We start from the raw sequence: 12203 nt of genomic DNA on the forward strand, positions 1-12203 counted from the left end.
CAGTGCCCAGGGTAGTGTCATGGCCTGGGAGGCCCCAGAAATTATTTCAAGAAATATTTTCGATAATACCTCCTATCAAGAACTTGATTAGTTCGGGAGCCTGCAGTAGTGGACACAACTTGTTAGCACTAGTCCCAAGTGACCAACAGTTCTCCAATTATCATCTCTCTCTCAAATGAGCCTGGTCTAAGAGCCTCTTGAAATCATGAAATAAGGTGATGCTATCTTGACCCTGGGCACTCCAACAGGACCAGGAAAAAAACATCACTGCATTTACTGCTACTGGAGTCAGATGACTCATTGAAAAAAGGCACTATTTGCTTTCAAGTGGATGTAAAATGTCCCATGGTACTATTTCAGAGAATCCAATATTTATCCCTGTCAATCTATAAATACAAAACAGTCAAACTGATTTTAATGATCCCTTGGGATATAATGATAGGGAATAGTAGTATCTTTAAAACACAGGTCCGTGAGTAGTTAAGGGAAGCTTGATGGCACACACTGGAGAGAGAAATAGGCTGGGATTTTACCACCTTGCTTGGGCGAGGCTAGCAAAATCCTGCCTGAGATCTACGAAGAATTCTGTTTTGCGAGCCTTGCCCACCCTAATTTTGGGGCAGGCTTGGTGACAAAATTCCGGCCATAGAGTTCTGCACTGATAGTCTTCAATGAACAGCAAATACAAGGCCAGAGAGAGGGGGAATAGATCAGGAGGGTGAAAGGATCCGTTGAACGGGGGTGGAGGGAAGTGGAGAGGACTCCTACCCAAAAAAAGCAAGCATGGAGATAAAGGCAATTGAAAAAGAGTCCAACATTGTACCAAGACCAAAATGAATTGAGGTGAGGATGTAAGGTGTTGAAACTGAGTCCTTTGCTGAGTACAAAACATACTGCTCTTCTCTCCAATAGGATTTCCATCTGTCTCTTTCACCATGTTCACTTTCATTGTTTTCCATTTCCCTCTTTGTGTTTGACAAGTTATTTACCAAAACTTGCTTTCACAGCCACATTTCCTTCCTCAGTGATTGTCTCCATCTTTGACACAGCCCTGTGGATTCCAGCTGAAGTTCCAATCTACATGTTTTGAATCTACCCAGGATTACACAGGCCTCTGGGATATGCAACACTTGTGAGGGCGTTTACCCAGTCCAATGCCGGCATCTCCACACCATGATATACAACACTCCACATATTGCTGCTCTTGCACACTCTGAGACTATACTCAGTCGGAAGTCTCACAACAGCAGGTTAAAGTCCAAAAGGTTTATTTGGTAACATTTGGTAACATTTTGCTACCAAATTTTATTTTACCAAAGTCCGGTAGTCCAAAATTACCAAAGTTTATTTTGCTACCAAATAAACCTGTTGGACTTTAACCTGGTGTTGTGAGGCTTCTTATTGTGTTTACCCCAGTCCAATGCTGGCATCTCCACATTATGCTTAGTGCCATGCATTACCATATGTATACACTCGCCCTCTCCCTCCAGCAGCACAGATGCAACCTCTCTTAAAATTGCCCTTGACCCAGTTTCATTTCGTTCTTCATCTCATCTGGCACCTTATCTAGAAGCCTTTCAGATGTTATGGAATGCAAATTCCAACAGGTTACCAACACCTATCTGGAATCCTCCATACGTTCCTATTCCTTTGACACCCTTCCTTCTTCTAATCCCAGTGAATGCTCACTTCTTTGAGTTCTGTTAGTCCAGAAACTCAGCTAATGTTCTGGGGACCCTGATTCGAATCCTACCATAGCGGATAATGGAATTTGAATTCAATAAAATATCTCTGGAATTAAGAATCTACTGATGACCATGAAACCATTGTCAATTGTTGGAAAACTCATCTGGTTCATTAACGTCCTGTAGGTAAGGAAATCTGCTGTCCTAACCCGGTCTGGTTTACATATCACTCCAGAGTTACAGCAATGTGATTGACTCTCAACTGCCTTCCAAAGGCAATTAGGGATGGACAATAAATGCTGGCCAGCCAGCGATGCCCATGTCCCATGAACGAATGAAAAAATGATCCTTTCAAGCGATTCCACTATTCTCCCTCTATCTGGTCCCCTCCTTTTTGATTTGATTTATTATTGTCACATATATTTGTATACAGTGAAAAGTATTGTTTCTTGTGCACTATACAGACAAAGCATACCATTCATAGAGAAGGAAATGAGAAAGTACAGAATATAGTGTTACAGTCATAGGTAGGGTGTAGAGAAAGATCAACTTAATGCAACATCCTTGATATGTGACCTCAGAGTTTTGCCTCTTACCTGGTCCAGAGCTTTTTGTTCAGAACTGTCTGTGAAAATATCTTTCTCCACTGATGTTGCCAGGCCTCCTGGGTTTTTCCAGCATTTTCTGCCCAAATTAACCTTATTTCTGTCATGTACTTTACTGGATAATTCTCTCATGAGACCTTTCTCTTTGCCTTGTTTTCAATGAGGGTGGTCTTCAGTCATTCACTCTGGTACTAATTAGTGAGACATTTGAAAGGTATTTTTAAACTTAAAACCGACCCCAATTATAGTGCGAAGGACAATTCTCTTTCTCCTCTCCTGATAGACACATAGATGAAATGGCTGGCATAATGACAAAGTTCAACTGGCTTAATGTTTAAATGTTAAATATTATAATTAGCGCTTGGAAAAAACCCTACTGGGGGTAGAATTGCCTGAGACCCAAATCGAGAAAGCCTGCACCTAAACATGAAGAGGAAAACTCCAGGTCCTGAGATCAAAATTGCAACTTAGAACTTACATTAAGCAAAATGTTAAGACAACCCAGAGAAAATTAAGCTGCAGCTGTTAATACCATCACCTACGTCACCAGGCAAGCAACAGAAACTCCTGACTGGTGGAGACCAACGCCAAATTGCACACACATTATTATAAAAATGTGGTTGATGAAGCCAATATGTCTGCAACTGATTCTTGAGAGAGTCTCACTTTCTTGGCTCTTGATGGTAAAAGGAACAGAATATAAATGACAAGCGATACCATAAGGCCTGGACGACAAGAACAGATTTTGTTAAGTTTGAAGTGAAAAACAAAACAGGGTTTGAGAAAATCGATATCCTTTTTGATAAATATTCATTGATTTCCTCAAGCATCTGTGGTTTACAATAAAAGGAACCACATTTTTCTTTTGGAGAAGGTCATGCATTCTCAGAACAATCACTTTGCCAACAAGATGAAAAGACAGAAAATAGTTTACATTTTTAAAATACTTTAAGGAGCACATTGTCATGAAGGTATAGATTTTTAACTTTTTGAAAAATGATTTTTCAAAGTCTAACTGAAATTTATGGAATTTGAAATGAGAACAAACTGCTTTCAAATGCAAGGCCACCTTCCAAGGTGAGGGCAAAACAAGAACCATCAAAGGAGAATGTGAAGAGAGACATTTCACATCTCAGCATCCTAATCCCATCCCCTGCTGATCAATATCTCAGAATGTGGAAATGATCTGAGTTCAAAGGAAGCTGACTCTGGGATGTGAGACATGTTCTTTGTTCCCTTTCAGAATACACAGGCAACCAGGATAAAAAACTGCAGGTCTGCCCTACGTGTACTGGTGCTCGGATATCAATGCGTGTGACAGAGAGACAAGAAGAGATAGCAGTCAATCACCCCTGCAAAAAGCTTGCAGGTAGAAAAGGATCTCTTTTGCTACCTGCTTCTGGAGAAAGCTCAGCAAAATTCACAGGCTAAAGGAAATCAGCAAGCTTTTCAGCCATCCTGTAGAATCCACTGTCTCCAAACCAACTGCTCATCTGCCAAAGTCAGCTCTACTGGAATCACGCAATGTAACGGCTGCAATGTATCACCATCAATACTCATGGACAAAACTAAGACTGATTTGTATATTTTTAAAAACTTTTTAAATGGACTTTTAACTCATGATCTGATCAGTGCATGAATATGTGTATGTGTGTTGTGTTCTTTATTATTTTCTCTAGTTTTTTAAGTCACTAATAAATATACTCTTTCTTTGATTCACAAAAGCCTGGTTACATTGACTGCTTCTGAAAAGTAAATATATCTACATTGGGAAGGGATTCTTTTAAATCAACCTTGTTGTGACCAACTAAAGGGGGTGTTGAATAAAGAAGGGGATCCAGCTAATTCCTCCGTTGGTAAAGTTAACACATTAGGGGACTTTGCCCATGGTCTGATCATAACAACATATAATAATATAAAAACAAAATACTCGCAGTCACTTATGATCACTATTTCATGCTCTGTCTATTGGAAATTTCTTTATCTTTGCCATAAAGGGGAAATTCAGGACATAAAAACATAAGAACATAAGAATTAGGAGCAGGAGCAGGACATTTGGCCCCTCAAGCCTGCTCCACCATTGAATAAGATCATGGCTGATCTTTCTGTGGACTCAGCTCCACTTTCCCATCCACTCACTATAACTGTTAGTTCCCTTACTGTTCAAAAATCTATATATCTTTGCCATAAAAACATTCAACGAGATAGGGCGAACTACTAATGGAAGAAGATTCCCTCTGGACTATGGAATTTATTGAGGGTTTGAGGCTTTGCAAATTGGCAGATGAAGGCAACAAGATTAATTGTAAGTTTAATACATTCTGTTTATTATGATAGGCTAAAGAGGTTGAGAAATCATATTTTAGTGAAGCATAGATTAAAAGCTGATCTGGTTGAGATTTATTAGATGAATGGAAACATAGAAACAGAAGTAGGCCATTCAGGCCCTCAAACCAGCTCTGCCATTCATAGAATCATAGGATCCCTACAGCACAGAAGGAAGCCATTTGGCCCGTTGAGCCTGCACCAACAAGAATTACAACCCTGGCCCTATTCCCATAACACCATGTATTTACTCTGCTAACACTAAGGCACAATTTAGCGTGGCCAATCAACCTAACCTACATTTCAATAAGATCATGGCCTAACTCCATGTACCTGCCCATGGCAGAAAGTTAAGTTCACAATTTTAAGTTCTACATGTTCAGATCCAGGTTAGATGTCAGGGTGTGATTTCTTTCCTGTTGAATAGTAGATGTGTGGAACAGGCTATTGTGTTATGTGGTAGATGTTGACTTGCTGAATTACTTCCAGTGAGAGCTGGACCTATTGCTGGCTGAGCAGGATATCATCTCATTCTTGGGGGCAGCTCCTGCGAGGAATTCAGGGATAAGGGGACCTCCTGGAGTAGTTTTGACCACTTAGATGGTCAGAGAGGCATTTCCCAATTTATTGTTTCCAAACTGGTCTGGGTTTTTTTCAGATTTATCCCTGTCTTCCAGATCACATGGTTTAGGGTGATGTGGGCTGAGGGGGAGAAAATCTAAACTATGGTGCACAAACATTACTATTTTGTGGGAAAGGCTGGATGGATCAAGGGATTTTTATCTGTCTGTCATTGCTTATATGTTCATACTGTAATCATTCAGGCTAATAACATGTAAGCAAATTTATTTTCTTCAACCATTATTTCGAGAAAAAATACCAACCCCTTCTTTTCTAAAGATTACATGATTTTTCTAGAAACAGAGAAGATTAGAAATCTTCCTGCTGTGTTTATAAATGTTATTAACATATGGCATGCAGAGGCAATAGTCTCCTAATGTATTTGATGTTAAATCTGTCACTGCCTGTCATGAGGTAAATTGTATTCACAATTAACACATTGTTTGTATTTTACAAAGATGATAAGAGTAGGAATGATTATCATAGAATTGTAGAATCCCTACAATGCAGAAGGAGGCCATTGAGACTGCACAGGCAACATTCCCAATCAAGCCGTATTGCCATAACCCCATGTATTTACCTTGCTAATCCCTCTGACACCAAGGGGCAATTTACTATGGCCAATTTACCTAACCTGCATATCTTTGGAGAATGGGAGGAAAGCAAAGCACCTGAAGGAAACCCACACATGAGGAGAACATGCCACAGACACAGAGAGCGTGCAAACTCCGCACCGATAGTCACCCGAGGCCAGAATTGAACCCGTGTCCCTGGTGCTGTGCCAACAATTGTGCCACAGTGCCACTCAAATCATAGATTGTTTAACCCATCAAATTCATCCTTCAGTAGAAACCAATTATCCTCCTTGTCAGCACTGCAGTCTTGGGCCACAACCCTAAGGTTTTAAAATGAGTACACCGATAATTCCTGGTTCCCCCTTCTGCAGCAGTTTGTGGAGCCTTATTCAGTAAAAAAAACTTGAATCCAAGCCAGATAAGAGCTGTGGAAAATATGTGTTCAAGGGCTGGAACTCCTAGGCCAGAATTTAACCCCATCCCCCCCCTTACTTCACTAATGAGACATTAGGTTGAAATGGAGGGCGTGAATTAAAGGAATGGGATTCCCTCCAGGTTCCTGTCTGCCTCACAGTGATCTTATGCTGGGATGGGCAAGGCCTCAAGGCCTGCTGTTACCCCACTTGAGGCCTTTAAGTGGTCAATTATTGAGGCCTCATCAGAGCTTAAATTGACTGTGCCGCAGTCGGAGTTGATGGGAATGTTGCATGATGGAAAACAGGACAAAAATTTAGCTTTAGATTTGAGATTTCCATTTGCTTAAAATTATGTGAACATTTGCAGGTCATTGGGCACCATGGTGGCCTCACAGCACCAGGGACCCAGACTCGATTCCAGCCTAGGATCACTGTCCATGTGGAGTTGACACATTCTCCCCGTGTCTGTGTGGGTTTCCTCCGGGTGCTCCAGTCTCTTCCCACAGTCCAAAGATATGCAGGTTAGGTTGATTGGCCATGCTAAATTGCTCCTTAATGTCAGGAGTCTAGAGTAAATACCTGAGGTTATGGGGATAGAGCCTAGGTTGGATTGTTGTCAGTGCAGGCTCAATGGGCCAAAACACCTCCTTCTGAGCTGTAGAGGTTCTATGATTTTAGGTCAGTAACTGAAATATTGAGGGGTGGTATCAGGAAATTATACAATTTATAGGGGGTGCAGGAACAGAGAGACCTGAGGTGTGTATGCAGCAAATCTTTGAAGGAGGTAGCACAAGATGAAAATACTGTTAAATAAGCAAAATGGATCTTCAACTTTAATAGTACAGGCATAGAGTGTATAAGCAAGCAGATTATCCTAAACATTTCTAAAATATTGGTGAGTCCCCAGCTGGACTACTGTGTTCAAATCTGGGCACCATGTTTTGGGAGGAAGTTAGAGTCCTAAGAGAGAGAGTGCAGACCATCATTTACAGAAAGGTACCAGGAATGAGAGTTGTATAGAGAGATGGGAGAAGGTGGGATTATTCGCTTTAGATCAGAGACAGTTAAGAGGAGATTTAACAGAGATGATTAAAATCATGAATGGTTTTCATAGAGTCGGTAAGGGAAATCTGTCCCCAACGTAAAAGGATCAGTTAGCATGGAGCATAGATTTAAATTGATCAGCTGAAGACCCAGAAGTAACATGAGAAAAATTTTGGTCATACAGCGAGCTGTCATGATCGGGAATGCATTGCCTGAGTGCGTGATGGTGTCAGATTCAATAATAACATTCAAATGGAACTGGATAAGTAAAACTAAAAGGAAAATTTATGCGGGTGTGGAAAATGAATAGGACATGGAACTCATTGAACAGTTCCTTAAAAGAGCTGGCACAGGCATGATGGGCTGCACATGGTCCAAAAGGTCCACAAATAAGCAGACATCAGGCCTCCTAAAGATGAGATTCGGATGTTTAGAGCGATCAGGCACAGCTCGCCAATACTCACCACAGAGAGTGTCCTGGATCATTGTTGTCTGCTATGCCCTGCATAACTTATGCTAAAAGAGGGAATGTCTAGGCCAAAGGACACATGGAGGTCTGAGATGTCTTCTCTGACGATGAACGTGGCGAAGGGGATGGTGGCGATGGATACTAGGATGTCACAAAGTTCCATTGCAACGATATGATGTGGCAGAAAGGCACCTGACAATCTGATAGCTACAGATTCCTGGCAGAGTAAGCTCTTGAGACACTTCCTATACTAGTTGGTTTACTATCCTCTACTAGTTGACAGGTCCCAGCCTCTCTTTTGTTACAAACATTATTCCAAACGTACTTTGATTTATGCTAGCTGAGTTTAATGTCTGCCCTGCTGGTGATTTGAGTGCACCAAAACATGCTGACATAGAGGCACTAAATGCATGCATTAGACTCTACAAAGCACTCCATTCTGCCACGACTTTGGGCACCTGTAAGTGGAAATGAGATTTTTCTTATGCTCTGAAAAAGTTTCCATGGCAACTTGGAAACAATATTGAATCTAACCTCGGCAGGAACACAGTCATGTGACTAACATCTCTGCTCCCAATGCTGGGCAGACCTTGCGGGGGGCTCTTTCAGGCAGAAGCAGATATGTGGATCCACGAGGATGAGAACCTGAGATTACCATTTGACCCCTCGAGATTGATGCTCCATGCAGGTTGCTAAGGGAAGATCATGTTTCTGCTCCCTGATTGCTACTCGTCCTCAGTAAATCCTGCTCTCTTGACATCTCTATCATCCTGGAACATTTTGAGGTTACTTTGGAATCTATTCATTGACAGTGCCTGCACCTGCAGTTTGGGTCGATTAGTAACCATTCCAGACTCTCCAATCGTAGAGATTCTTAATCCTAGATAGCCTTAGCATCACTGCGAGACTGTGATCCAACATTGTGGACTCTCAGCCAAGGTAAACATCAATCCCACATGGACCCTGCAGAGGCCTGTTAAAATGGCTGATGCTTCACATGGATAGCCTCACAGTCCAGCACACTCTCTTCTTCTTCATGAACTAAAGTGAGAAGTCTCACAACACTAAGTTAAAGTCAAACAGGTTTATTTGGTATCACAAGCTTTCAGAGTGCTGCTCCTTCATCAGGTGAGTGACTCATCAATTACTAATGTAAATTGTGCTGAATGACAATAAATCTCAATAAACCGGAGTTGAGGGGGTTGAGTTATGAGGAGAGGCTGAATAAACTAGGCTTGTACTCGTTAGAGTTTAGAAGGATGAGGGGAAATCTCATTGAGACATATAAGATGATGAATGGGATGGATAGGATAGAGGTGGAGAGACTCTTCCCGCTCAGAAAGGACAGTAGGACTAGAGGGCACAGCCTCAAGATAAGGGGGGGGGGCGGTTTAGAACGGAGTTGAGGAGGAATTTCTTCACTCAAAGGGTGGTGAATCTCTGGAATTCTCTGCCCGTTGAAGTGGTGGAGGCTGCCTCGCTAAATATATTTAAGACGTGGGTAGATAGGTTTTTGATAGGCAAGGGGGTTAAGGGTTATGGGGAGAAGGCGGGAAAGTGGAACTGAGCCACGTCAGATCAGCCATGATCTTATTGAATGGTGGGGCAGGCTCGAAGGGCTAGATGGCCTACTCCTGCTCCTATTTCTTATGTTCTTATGTTCTTATCTCACGTAATACAATTGCTGGAGAGTTCACGTGGTGTAACTTCCCTGCCTCTGAGCCAGAAGCTTCAGATACGAGTCCCACCCCAGGACTTAATGAACAACAAAGGCAAGTTCACGAAGGTGTCAACAGTGTGTCGACTTGTGAATCCTTCCAAACATACCAATGGCTGGCGTAAGAGCAGGAGAGACCCCTGGTCAGCCATGCCTGAAATGGAATGGCGCCCCTCAAGCTATAAGCCCCTGGCAACACACTAGCAACCTGTTCCTGGAATTACTAGCTAAGGAAACAGACGAAAATCTGACTTAGTGCACCACTAGGTGCTGGAAGAGAATTCCAATTGGAATGACTGTAGCTTTCTCAATTGTTCATTAATTCTGTGGGAGCTAATCTATTACTTTCTTTTTTCCTAACTGCGTAGATTTGCTGTGTGTCAGTTAAAGTAACTGAGCTGAATTTAACAATTTGTCAAAATTATAAATGAAATAGGTAATTGAAATCTACTCATTTTGAAAAACAATGGCTTTGAATACAATTAATGTGGCTGCTGTACCAACCTTGCATAATTTTTCACCTGATTTTATTACTCACTTTCAAGTATTATTTTGTTCAGTCACATAATAGTTTGCTCCTCGCTCAATATTTTGTCACAGGAATGAACTCTGGAGTTTTGTATTAAAATGCAGGATTTAGAATTGTATCTGACATTTATCATCACACTGTCAGGACGAAACTAGCCTTTAAAAACAACTAACCATCAGCACTGTAGATTGCATCTTTGCACATTAAAAATTAAAAATTACATTTCTCAACCACAGGATGTTTTGGCAGGATATGAGAAAGTAGAACGTGGTTATGATACTAATTACATTTGGAAAGGCAACTCAGCCTAGCGAGCCTAGAAACATACAATCGGGCAAAATGCCCAACACCCTCTAAAACAGAGTAATACATCATCATCAATTAAATGTGACTGTGGGCTAAAACCTGTAACCCTAACAGTGCTGGTTCTCCAGGTCGGGACTCTACAAGCCCATTAACTCCTGGAAGGCATCATGTTGACCCAGGGAATCAGACATCAGGCAAAAATTGGGTTTTGTGCTGGGCTCCAAACCCATCGCGATGCTCCTGGCCTGCCATACCAAGCCCAATATGATTCCCAGCCAGAGTGGGCAGGAACCCAATGATTATTCAAAAAATGACTCTTTTAAATATAATTCGTGGGCTTGACACCCGATACAATTCCCATCCACTATTCACCTATCTCCCCAGACGATCTATACAGGGTGGGCTTTGGTACTGGTAATGACCAGTGTGGATCTGAGGGGGGTCAAGGAGATAGGTCCAATGACCATTGGCCTCTCTGTCAGTGCCAGGCTGCAGAGGGAGGGTTCCAAAAGTGGTTGAGTGGGCTCAGTCTTGGGGCAAATGGTTGATCTCAGCATTGTTTCCTGGGATGGGGTTCCCATGGCTAGACTGCCCCTTTTAGCCTTGGCAGACCTGAAGATTAACAAACTTGAAAATCGAGTTGACGGGAATTTGGCCACACAATCAAAGGTGTATAAGGAGTATAGAATGGGGCTAATGGCACAGCCTTGTGATTTGATTTGATTTGATTTATTCTTGTCACATGGATTAGTATACAGTGAAAAGTATTATTTCTTGTGTGCTATAGGACAAAGCATACCATTCATAGCGAAGGAAAGAAGAGGGTGCAGAATGTAGTGTTACAATCATAGCTGGAGTGTAAAGAAAGATCAGCTTAGTGCAAGGTAGGGCCATTCAAAAGTCTGGTAGCAGCAGGGAAAAAGCTGGTCTTGAGTCTCTTGATGCATGACCTCAGACTTGGATATCTTTCTCCCGATGGAAGAAGGTGGAAGAGAGAATGTCCGGGGTGCATGGGGTGCTTGATTATGCAGGCTGCTTTTCCAAGGCAGCGGAAAGTGAAGACATAGTCAATGGATGGGAGGCTGGTTTGCGTGATATACTGGGCTTCACTCATGGCCTTCTATAGTTTCTTGTGGTCTTGGGCAGAGCAGGAGCCATACCAAGCTGTGATACAAGCAGAAAGAATGCTTTCTATAGTGCCACTGTAAAAGTTGGCAATAGTTGTAATGGGTATGCCAAATTTCCTTTCCCTCCTGAGAAAGTAGAGGTGTTGGTGGACTTTCTTAATTATACCATGGCGTAATGATTGAAAGTAATTTAAGATGTGCTCCCTTAAAGGTGCAGGTCATCATATCGCAAGTGATGCTAGAAGAGCAGTATAGAACTTTAAAACTAAAATCAGTGAGATAACAAATGGTCTTGTTATGATTTTGGTAACTAATTACTTTAAAACAAAATCAGATTAGTCAACTGGGAAAAAATCCAATTTTTTCAGTTTATTATATGCTTATAATTAGTATGTTTCGACAGATAAAATTGGCAAATGGTACAAATTAAAGACAGTGTCATTAAATGCATAGGCAGACCTGTAAATACTGAAAATCTGAAATATGGACAAAAATATACAAAATTTAGATACAAGAAAAGAAATTCTGGAAAGAAATGAACTGAGGTCATGTAATGTGACTAAAAAAAATGAAAAAAGAAGACTCAATTGCACGTGAAGCCTGCTGTGTGTGAACAGCTGTGTGCAGATTTCCTCACCTGCCTCCCTTGGTCACCATAAAAACTCTGAAGAGAAGTCAACAGCTACAGCCAGACGTTTGATGTGGGCGTTAGTAAGCTGCTTCTAATTTGCTGATACTTCAATTCCCTAAGTTAGTCATTAACATCAAATTCCTGTCACCACTG

The sequence above is a fragment of the Carcharhinus amblyrhynchos genome, chromosome 21 (assembly GCF_965287045.1).
Source record: "Carcharhinus amblyrhynchos chromosome 21, sCarAmb.v2.hapA, whole genome shotgun sequence".
Classification (NCBI taxonomy): domain Eukaryota; kingdom Metazoa; phylum Chordata; class Chondrichthyes; order Carcharhiniformes; family Carcharhinidae; genus Carcharhinus; species Carcharhinus amblyrhynchos.